Raw genomic sequence first — 11,947 nt, forward strand, 5'->3', positions numbered from 1 at the left:
AGAGAGCTTTTCAGAAAACGAACATAGCTCCAACACAATGAGAGCGCGTTGGGACTGCTGAATGTATGAGGAATTTGAAACTCCAGTGAATTCTAGACGCAAATCCTCTAGGCTTCCCCATATAGAAACATGTGTCAACAACAAGGGACTGTCTAAAATGGAAGCCATCCTTTCTACTTAGCACGCGGTGAGAGTAAAGCAAGAAAACAATAAACATTCATAAGATGGTTTCATAGTGACTGAGCGCCACATGAAAGCGAGAGAGCGAGGACAAAACGCGGGTCACTCTTTAAACTGTGCGGACACAAAACCAGTTTTTGAAAAGGCGATTGGAAACATTTCAAGAGACTGTGCTGCTCTGACACAAAGCTTGGGCAATTTTGAGCAATACACTGAGGCACAATTGCGCACAGTCGGATGATAGATTTGTATTCATTATCATGGCAACAGAGTCCTGGCGAAGAGAGAGAGAGAGAGAGAGAGAGAGAGAGAGAGAAATTGAGCCGGCGATCTGGGCAGGCCTGCAGGGCTGTTACTTCTGTCTGTGCAGATGATGAACAGTCACTCGGTCATCCCCAGTCTGCACACGCACCGCAGACCTGCATCACAACACGGTGCGGGCATCCGTCGCAGGCACGCAGTCATAATTCATCCCGCTGGCAGCTGGCAGGGGTCATCGCAACATATAGCGCCGCACAAAGGAAACATTTCGTGGATGTGCATTAGAAACAAATTCCTTCAGAAGAAGCTGATCTCTCTTCACTTATCAGGGAACAGCGATTTGTCTTGCGGTCGAAAGATAAGAACTGCTTGCTGCTTTTAAATACAGGTGTATGGGCACAGCAAATGGAAATATAACCGGTATTAATCACAGAGATAAGACAGGGAGCTTCAAACAAATATGCAAATGACTCCTACGAAAATCATGATCTTAATCATCTAAAATGATATATAAAGCATGTTGTTTTTTGCATAGAGTGAGACTTCATTTAGTGAAGAGGTGCAGAAGCCAGAAAAGCAATCTACCTTAAAACAGGGGTGTAAACTGCACAGTTTAGTTCCAACCCTGCTTCAACACACTAACCTGGAGGTTTAAAACAAGCCTGAAGTACTTAATTAGTCTGATCAGGTGTGTTTAATAAGGGTTATAGCTAAACTGTGCAGAGCTGCGGCCCTCCAGGAACTCCAGAAAGTTTGACACGTGTGCCTTAAAACAACTAGTAAGAGAAGTAAAACCTTCCTCCCCTTGCTTTGAGATGTGCACTAGCAACAGCGACTTGTCATTGAAACTCTTGTAAACCCTGATTGATTTATTGGGATAACTGAACTATATTAGATATTAGTGAAAATGGAGTCAAATTTATGTGAATTTGTATGATTTCATATGTACAAAAACAGAAAAAAGTAAGGCTTAAGCATGACGGTCCACCCATCCTCATCGCTAAAACCCAAAGTATGCCTATTTTTATTTATACTTTTGTGTATGTGAACAGTCGAACACAGCCTTTCAAAGTACACACTATGTGATGGTTAAAACAAGTACAAAATAGTGAGAAACTAAACAAGGGAACAAACAGCAAAAATAAGGAGCTTACTAATCTGGCATAGCAACCTAGCAACTGCCAATGTCAATACAGAAACCAGGGTTACATCCAAAATTGCATAATAATTACTTTCCTACTTCTTACTTTGTAGAATGTGTGCATAAATGTAATCTGGGCATACTGCATTTGCTGCATACTGACCATTCTGTCATCTTGGTACTTGCCTACACTGTAATAAATATCTGTAAATTAGCAGTTTTCCATATTTTCTGTTTTGATTTTTCCTAATTTATTTATGCTTTTGAATTGCATTATGGGACATTGATTTTTCTTCCAACAACTTTTGACCTTAAAAAGTGACTTTTATTAACATTTTTAATAGTTTAAAGTGATATATGTTCTGGGTTGGTGTTGTATATTACAGTTCTAAAACCTTGTGATAAACTGCCAGTACTTTTTCTGTTATTTTTTTACTTATTTCTCTATATATGATTTCTTATACATTATTTCTTATATATTATTTCAAAAACATTAATTACAATGGGCTACATGCACAGCTTGAGTTTTATAAACTTCCGGTGAAAGCTTAATGTGAGTATTTTCAATTTTACAAGTTTTTTTTACAGCATTGATGTTGTAATGTAATTTTAATGCATTCAGTTAAACAGACCTAAGCATTCATTTAGTTGATCAAGCGTAAAACAAGATGAAAGACCGTTGTAACCACTAGCACCGTCAGTAGCAACAGGCTAGCGCAGAAATTCTATTGAAAATACTGGGGTAAATTAAATCGTCATATTTTAAAGACATGGCAAGGAGAAATGTAATTTAATGCAGTGCTTTTTGTCCGATCTGAGACCCACTTCATATCGTATATCTATCAGGCAGTGAAAATCACAGATTTTTAAAGAAATCACATGCTTAATGTGACAATTCTGTAATGGAAAGACAGGTCACCGGAAGCCCTTGGGCTGCCTGGCTGAAAACTAAATATCTGTGTGCTTATAGCCCATTAATATTATTACTAAGATGTCAATAAAAGTCACTTTGTTAAACTGTAGAGTTTTCCACAATAAAGTCTGTAACCTTACTTTCAACAGCTTTTAACCTTGAAAAGTTTGAAAAAGTGACTTTTATGAATATTTAATAGTTTAAAGTGATCCATTGTCTGTGTTGGTGTTGTATATTACGGTACAAAACCTTTTTACAGACAATTTCTCTTTACAGTATATTTTTTCTTAAACATTATATTATTTTAAACTACTAGAATGTCAATAAAAGTCACTTTGTTGAACTGCAGAGCTGAATTTTCAACATTAAAAGTCGACAAAGCAGAGGTCAACATCCCATAATGCAACTCATCCCAATAACCAAACTGAAAACACGTGTGAAGCACAAAATATGGAAACTATTAATTTACAGATATATATATTTTTTAATTCAGACCTATTTTTTACTACTAGTAGGGACGTATGCAAAAAAGCAGCTCAGGGCTAAAATAAACAATAAGCACCTAGTGATACAATAAAGAGCAACCAATCAGAATTAAAACTATAAAATGACAACAAACAAAAACAAATACAAAACAGTTGTTCTTGTTCAGTCTCCATTTCTTTTTCACACGTAAAACAACAGTCCAGTTCAGTGTTTACTGCAGGTTTCATCAAGTCACATTTTAGACTTTTTAGGACCTTTTTAAAACCATCAAGAAGGAAATTTCAGACTTAAATATGGCTAAACACTACAGTTTTTTATATATTTTTTACTTGCCCCATCAAAAAACTCATTTTAATTAATTATTTCTTAGCCAAATATTTTAAATAATGTGTCAAAACAAGCAGACCCTAGCTCTATACATACTATTTTTTCAACATAACTTAAAAAACGTAACTAAATGTTTGCACAACAGACTGTTATAATATTAGTTATAAATAGAGATTTACTAAAAGTTTTGTATTATTGGTGATTGGATGCTTTGGTTTGATTGGTTAGCTTTACATAAACAAAAGAAAATAAAGACCTGGTTAAAATGATTTAAGTCAAAAAAGACAATATTTCAGTGAATTTTTTAAGGCCTAAAATTTTGTTTTTGAAATTTAAGACATTTTAAGACTTTTAAGACCCGCCGACACCCTTCTTGTTACAATATGTGCAAGCTACAGTTATATTGCATGCACTGTTAAATAAATAAATAAAATAGGCCAGTGAGTCAACTCGATGTTCACATTTTTTATTGCATTCAGTTGCACTGCAGTGGGCCTTGGTTTCAATGATCCCAGTGCAACACAAAATACAAATTAATTGTAATTTTAAATCTTTATATTTGCCACTATTGTTTGAACTGCTACTACCCTTTTGTCTGCAGTATTTTTAATAACCTAAAATGCAATAAAATTCAGTATGATCCCCTATTCTACAGTCAGAATGTGTATGTTTTTTTTTTGATAAACATATGTTTCAGGGCTGCACGTTGGCGCAGTGGGTAGCTCGATCGCCTCACAGCAAGAAGGTCGCTGGTTCGAGCCTCGGCTAAGTCAGTTGGCATTTCTGTGTGGAGTTTGCATGTTCTCTCCATGTTCGTGTGGGTTTCCTCCGGGTGCTCCGTTTTCCCCCACAGTCCAAAGACATGCGGTACAGGTGAATTGGGTGAGCTAAATTGTCCGTAGTGTATGAGTGTGTACGGATGTTTCCCAGTGATGGGTTGCAGCTGAAAAGGCATCCGGTGTGTCAAACATATGCTGAATGGCGACCCCAGATTAATAAAGGGACTAAGCCGGAAAGAAAATGATGTTTCATCGAATGACAGTGGAATATTATTTTACCCCTAATTTTGACACAATGTTGTCACAAAAGTTATTTGAAACATTAAAATAGACGCTTCTTGCATTCATTATGCTTTCTATCATCATAAAATAATATGCATACACCAAAATGGAAAATCTTTTTTTAATATATAAATAAAAAAGTTTTGTATTTTTATTTTATCTCTGTAAAGAACTTTTAGCTCAAGAAATAATAAACGTTATACTCTACATACACTATACATTCTTTAGCTCAGTTTCAGTAGCGCTCATGACCATTAACCAGTCTCAAAGAGCACCTGCAGGTGTTTACCTATAGACAATTAGTCTCGAGCTGAATGTCTTCACAAATGCTGCTGTCAGGAGCTTCGCTGTTTGTTCGCCACCTTTCCCTATCATTACAGGGGAAATGAAAGCCTCAGTGGCATGTGCAGAGGGGGAGAGGGGCCTGCGTACTCAAAGGCAACTACTTATCTCCTTGAGCGAAAATTACATGTTTGCAGCGTTCTCTCTTGTTGGAAAAGACTGCATATTTAGGGTTTAGATCTCAATACATTTTTGAATACTTCCAGTCCCTATACTTTTGTAAGGTGCAGGGTTATCCTGATGATAATGTGTTTCAGATTGTCAGATGAAGATGCTCAAAGGGATGAAAAAAAACAATGAGAAAATAAAAGACTTGAGGCTTGAACACAAAACTGATTTGATGGTAATATTACAATCCTCCAATAAAAAGCTAAATAAGAAAGAAATGTACTGAATTTCTCATAAAGTGCATACTGAACCATGCATTCCAGCTCATTATAATATATGATTCTATGCATCACAGTCTAATTATGTATTTATGTCCTCAGGCAGGATTCGATAAAAAGAAAGAGGGCAAGAGCTCAAACGCTAAACCAACTTAAACCAGCTATCTCAGCCACCCACTTCGAAATCTTACGGGGCTCCGGTTTGACTGACTCACAGTAAGCTCTCCAATTAGTCTTCATTGTGTTATTACTTTAATAATGCTGTTTTTTGGGCTTGAGTCCAACTCTGAGAAACATCTCTGCAGTTGGATATGTTATATAAAAGGGGTAGTGCACAATCCGTTTGTAATTATCTCATTAAATAAACTCATACAAGGTGAACAGGAATTCTGCTAACAGAAACAACCATACTAAACACTCAGCCAAACAGCAAGACAGACACTACAACAAGATTACAGTAATACAGCCTATAATTAAATCCTCTAAAATATTTTTCACTAGTCAATCACTCTAAATAAACACTGGGTAGAAAAGCCAAATTTGGGTAGAATGTGGATAAACCCATCTGTTGGGTTAAAATGCAAGGAGATGAAACCGAAAGATTGCGTTTTCATTATGACATGAAAGTAGTGTCATATACTAAATGGAGTCTGAAAGTGCAAATTCAATTAAATTCATCTTTATTTCTGTAGTGCCTTTACAATGTAGATTGTGTCAAAGCAGCTTCACATAGAAGATTATAGTAAATTGAAACTGTGTCAGTCCGGTTTTCAGAGCTAAAGTTCAGTTTACTTCCGTTCAATGTGGTTTAATTTTCACTGCTGGAAGTCCAAACACTGAAGAGCAAATCCATTGATGCGCAGCTCCACAAGTCCCGAATCAAGCAATCCAGTGGCGACAAAGGAACAAACTTAAACAGTACACATGTACATGTATACATGTTGATCAGCAAATGTTTGCAGTCAAAGTCCAGTTACTTAATTTTCATTTCCATCAAGGTCAGCGAAGTTCCCAACACTCTGCTTCAATAAAATGAAGACAGAATATACATAAGATGTTTATGGTTTGAATCAGTGCTGTATATATACACTAACCGGCCACTTTATTAGGTACACCCATCCAACAGCTCGTCAATCACATGCCAGCAACTCAATGCATTTAGGCATGTAGACATGGTCAAGACAATCTGCAGCAGTTCAAACCGACCATCATAATGGAGAAGAAAGGTGACTTAAGTGACTTTGAACGTAGCATTGTTGTTGGTACCAGACAGGCTGGTCTGAGTATTTCAGAAACTGCTGATCTACTGGGATTTTCATGCACAACCATCTCTAGGGTTTACAGAGAATGGTCCAAAAAAAAAGTAAATATCCAGTGAGCGGCAGTTCTGTGGGTGCAAATGCCTTGTTGATGCCAGAGGTCAGAGGAGAATAGCCAGAGGATAGCAAGGCAACAGTAACTCAAATAACCACTCGTTACAACCGAGGTATACAGAAGAGCATCTCTGAACACACAACACGTCCAACATTGAGGTGGATGGGCTACAGCAGCAAAAGACTACACCGGGTCCTGTCAGCTCACAGGAAACTGAGTCTATAATTCACACAGGCTCACCAAAACTGGACAATAATAGATTGGAAAAATGTTGCCTGGTCTGATGAGTCTCGATTTCTGCTACAACATTCGGATGGTCGGGTCAGAATTTGGCATCAACAACATGAAAGCATGGATCCATCCTGGCTTGTATCAATGGTTTAGGCTGGTGGTGGTAGTGTAAGGATGTGGGGGATATTTTCTAAGCAAACTTTGAGCCCATTAGTACCAAATAAGCATTGTGTTAACACCACAGCCTACCTAACCCTATATAAGTATTGTTGCTGACCATGTCCATACCATTATGACCATAGTGTACCCATCTTCTGAATCTATGCCATGAAGGATTAAGGCAGTTCTGAAGGCAAAAGGGGGTCCAACCCAGTACTAGTAAGTGTACCTTAGTATACCTAGGTGTATCTAATAAAGTGGCCAGTATATTCAAACTACTTGCACTTACAACTCTGCATTCCTTGCTGTAGGCCAAAGTTGATAACGGTGTGCACTATGAAAAAATAAGTTAAGTACTTTAAAAAAATTTAGTAAACCAGTTGCTTTTAAAGTAATTATTTGACTTTAGGTCACTGCGCGGTGAACATGCGCAATATACTAACAGTGAGGAAAAGAAATTGTTATTTTTGTTTTATGTGTGCACAAAAGTATTTTCGTAGCTTGACAAAATTTAGATTGAAAAAACAATGATCCACTGTTCTTTCCCATTTCCTTAACCTCTCTCTATTCTAGCTTGTACTTTTCTAAACTGATGTCTGAACCTTTGTATTACTGTAATTTTTTCATGATTTTTATTTCTTCATGTTGTTTTGGATAAAAGTGTTAAACAGTATCATATTTTATGGATGCATTAGCTATTTTTATAACTCAAACAAAATCTCGCCCTTGTAATTACAGCTTTGAATACAATACTTCCAACAGGACTTGAGCACAAAATTATATACAGTGTCATCACTAGATAATGTTGGATATATTGAATATATGAGATATTTGCCGAGTTTTTGTGAAGAAGGACAAACCCAGCAGCTAATAACTCAATCTAAACCCTCAAGCCATCAATCACATTTAATGGATTATGCCTTGTGAAAAACATCATTGAAAACTCTCTGCGAGGAAATCATTTACTTGGCACAAGAACCCATGCTTAGTATTGGATAGAAAACGTAATTGTTGTGGTACTGTTATAAATCCTGCCTTATATTTAGTGCACCCCCCCCCCCCCCCCAACCCATTTTTTAAAAGAGAAAACAATAAGTCGGTGACAAAAATATTCATCTTCCTCACTCTGAGCTGAACCAGCGTTAAACAACACATCCACCAGTGGCAAGCTAATTGTGATTGTTGGGTTTCATCAACCACAGTCTGTTTGTGTTGGTAATTCTGTCACGAAGTCTCCGTTTATAAACCTAAAAAATGTCGCCAACATTCACAGCCGATGACAGCGCTCATTCACATCATAGCTCAATATGATGTATTACATTAACACAATGCCATTCATGATGAAAAGCACTCAGCCACTTTATAAATCTGATCTCTCTGGGTCAGTTTTGATTTATAGTTGGCTATAGATTAAACATTTCCAAAGACTGGAAGTGAATTAGCTATTGATCCTTTACTGGTCTAGGTCACATAGTGCAACCTGTGATTTGTGAACTGTGAAGATTTAGCTGGTTAAAGAAATGAGATTACTGTATCCTATTAAGACTAATAAGCAAATGATATAGATGACTGTACTGAGATTTCAAGCGGCATGTACTTTTCAGAATATGCAGTCGACATTCGTAGATATTCAATAATTCAATATACCATGATAATGCTAAAGCTTTTACAGTGCCTTTTAAGAAAATTCAGATTATATTTGCAGTGGTGTCACCACAATATAAAAGGCTTAAAGATTTAATAGGCTGTTCATTTTCGACGAAATTGATAATTCATAACTATGTACATTAAGGTTTCATTTGTTAACATCCATTAATTTCACTTAAGTCAATTTAATGACAGCTCCTACAAAAAGCATTTATTAATCTCATGTGATTTCATTTATTTAGCTAATCCATAATGCATTAAAAGTTGTAATCGTGTATTAAACGGAGTTAATGACTAATAAAATGTATTTGTACTTTAAAACTGAACTTCAGCTATAATACAGCCTTTTTCTAACTGTTTAATTCATTAACTAACGTTTCCTAATGAGACTTCATCTTAAAGTGCTACGTTGTTCTTTATCATCCTTTTGGAGTTTGAGTTGTTTAAAACATTCATTTCCTCTGAACATGTAAACGCTAAATATTGCTTGTTTTTTTATAAGAGTTGTTAAAGCTTTTTGCAGCCATGATAATATCGTGATACTGAAGCTTCAGCGATTAATCGCAACAAGAAAATATGGTATTAAGCAGACTATGACAGACATTTTTTTCTTCCTTGTTTACACACATATACTTGTGTACCTCAAATCTGGACGCCACCATAAGGAGGACTTTAAACTGGCTGCTGTCCAAACGAAACAGACTGGAGACACGGCATTACTACCTGACACAGCCAAGGTACCACCTGTTTGTCACGACCAGCACACACACTCTCTCGCTCCTTTCATCCCTTCATCCTCGCTCATTCCTCTCTATCTCTCCCCTAGCTTTTGGCGTGCGTTCTGGATGGGCATCTTGGAGCATCTGTGCCTGCCTGAGGCACTGGACTGTGGTAGATGTGGGTCAGAGCTGTAAATCCTGTGTGGTCTTGTACCAAACAGCCATTGTAACTTCAGGAGAAGCCAGATGCCAAGCGTTGCTGATGGATCGCAGAAGCTGCATGCAAAATAATAAAGTCAATAATGAAGGTCATAAGTCAACTTAATGGTTTGTCTGGTGCTTTTCCCTCCATTTCATAAATGATATCCAAAGCGGAGGCATTCAAGTGAGGAAATTCCGGTTCATTAGCGCCACCTCCTGGTCAGATTTCATGTTTGCTGATATCCTAATTCATAATAATAATAACAATAATTATATATATATATATATATATATATATATATATATATATATATATATATATATATATATATATATATATATATATATATATATATATATATATATATATCGGATAGCTTATCCTGCTCACCAAGGCTGCATTTATTTAATCAAAAATACAGTACAACTAGTGAAATTGTTAAATGTGAATGCACTATAAAATAATTGTTCAAAAGTCGTCAATAAGTTAATTTAATAATTTATTCCAATGATTTTAAAGATTAATTTTCATCTTCATTACTTCAGTCTTCAGAATCACATGATCCTTCAGAAATCACTCTAATATTTATGGTAATAGTACAACAATGACTGGAGTAATAATTTCATTTGAAACTACATACAATAAGAAAGCAATTATTTAAAATTGGATTAAATATTTAATAATTTTTTTACATTTAATAAATGCCACCTTGATGAACAGAATAATTTTCTAAAAAATAAAAAAATTAAAATAAAAAACATAAAAAAACCGGACCCCAAAATTTTTACTTGTAATGTATATGTCCAATCGTAAAAAAAAAAAAATTTAACCCCCATTTTTTAGATATTCTAATTCTTGTATCAAATATTGTCCCATCCTGACAAACTATACTCCAATGGTAGAGTTATTTACTCAGCTTTCAGATGATGCAGTTGAAATCAGATTTATTAGCTCTCCCATGCAATTTACCAAGTGCTGTTAAGTAGAACAAGGACAATTTAGAGTATTTCCTAAAAAACGTTTTACTCTTTTCGTTTTGTTTTGTTTTTGTTTGATTGTTTTTACAAAAACGTTTTTACAGAAAAAAAAAATGAAAACACATTTTATGGTCAACATTATTAGCCCATTTAAGAGTTTTTTCTATTGGCTACAGAACAAACCAATAAAAAATAGCCTAATCAAAAATTGCCTAATCAACCTAATAACCGTCGTACACTTAAAAAAAGCTTGCTGTTTGTTCAAACTACTTAGATAAAATGAGCTGAAACAACACTCTTTTTTAAAATTATTTTTTAGGGTTTTTTGCTACAACTTAACTGTTTTATGTTCAATTCGCTTAAATTTGTAAAACCCAGTAAGGTAACTTAATTTGTTTGTGTTGTCCCAACACAAATCAACTGTGTGAAACCCATTATTTTTTACATTGTAGTTAAGCCTGTGAATTGCATGTCAATCTGTATACTAGTATCTTCTTTCAGCAATTATTTCGGCAGCTAGCTCTCTGCAACCCTCTCATGGTTGCTTACTAAAGCTAAGCAGGGCTGTCAGTACCTGGATGGGAGACCACATATGAAAGCTAGCTGCCAAAAGTGATGTTAGTGAAACCAGCAGGGGGCACTCAACCTGCGGTCTATGTGGATCCTAATGCCACAGTATGTTAATGGGGAGTCTGTACTGCTCAGTGAGTGCCGTCTTTCAGAGATGCTAAACTGAGGTCATGACTCTCTGTGGTAGTTAAAAATCCCAGGATGTCCTTCGAAAAAGAGTAGGAGTTTAGTCCCGGCATCTTGGCTAAATTTGCCCACTGACCTCTATCTATCACGGCCTCCTAACCATCCCCATATCGTAATTGGCTTCATCACTCTGTCTCCTCTCCACCAATCAGCTGGTGTGTGGTCTGGCGCAATATGGCTGCCGTCGCATCATCCAGGTGGATGCTACACACTGGTGGTGGATGAGGATTTCCCCCCAAAGCGCTTTGAGTGTCCAGAAAAATTGCTATATAAATGTAAGCAGTTATTATTATTATTATTATTATTATTATTATTATTATTATTATTATTATTATTATTATTACTGTTATTATTATTATTGTTATTATCTTACAAAATAATAGATAAATGTGAGGTAGTTATGATAACAAAATAAATAAGTTATTACAAATTAGTTACTAAAACTAATGGCAAAAAAATATTCCCTTCATTAAATAGCATTGGAAATTTGTTAAATAAAAAAGAATTGAATTTCACATGAGGGCTGATCATTCTAAGTTAAATTGTGCAAATCTCAATTTCAAAAAATTGACACTTATGGCTGATTTTGTGGTCCAGGGACACATTAAAAAAACAGGATCAAGTTCAACATCAATAGCTGCTGGACAGGCAAATTTGTACCTGAGAAGCACTGGATCTGTGTTATTTTGTCTTTCAAAGATGCACTTTGGTGTTATTAAAAGTGAGGGCTGTGGAAGTGGAGAGGCTGCAGTTGAAACAGTCTCTCACCCACTCATGCTGAGGAG

This window comes from Danio aesculapii, chromosome 3 (genome assembly GCF_903798145.1).
Source record: "Danio aesculapii chromosome 3, fDanAes4.1, whole genome shotgun sequence".
In the NCBI taxonomy this organism is placed as follows: domain Eukaryota; kingdom Metazoa; phylum Chordata; class Actinopteri; order Cypriniformes; family Danionidae; genus Danio; species Danio aesculapii.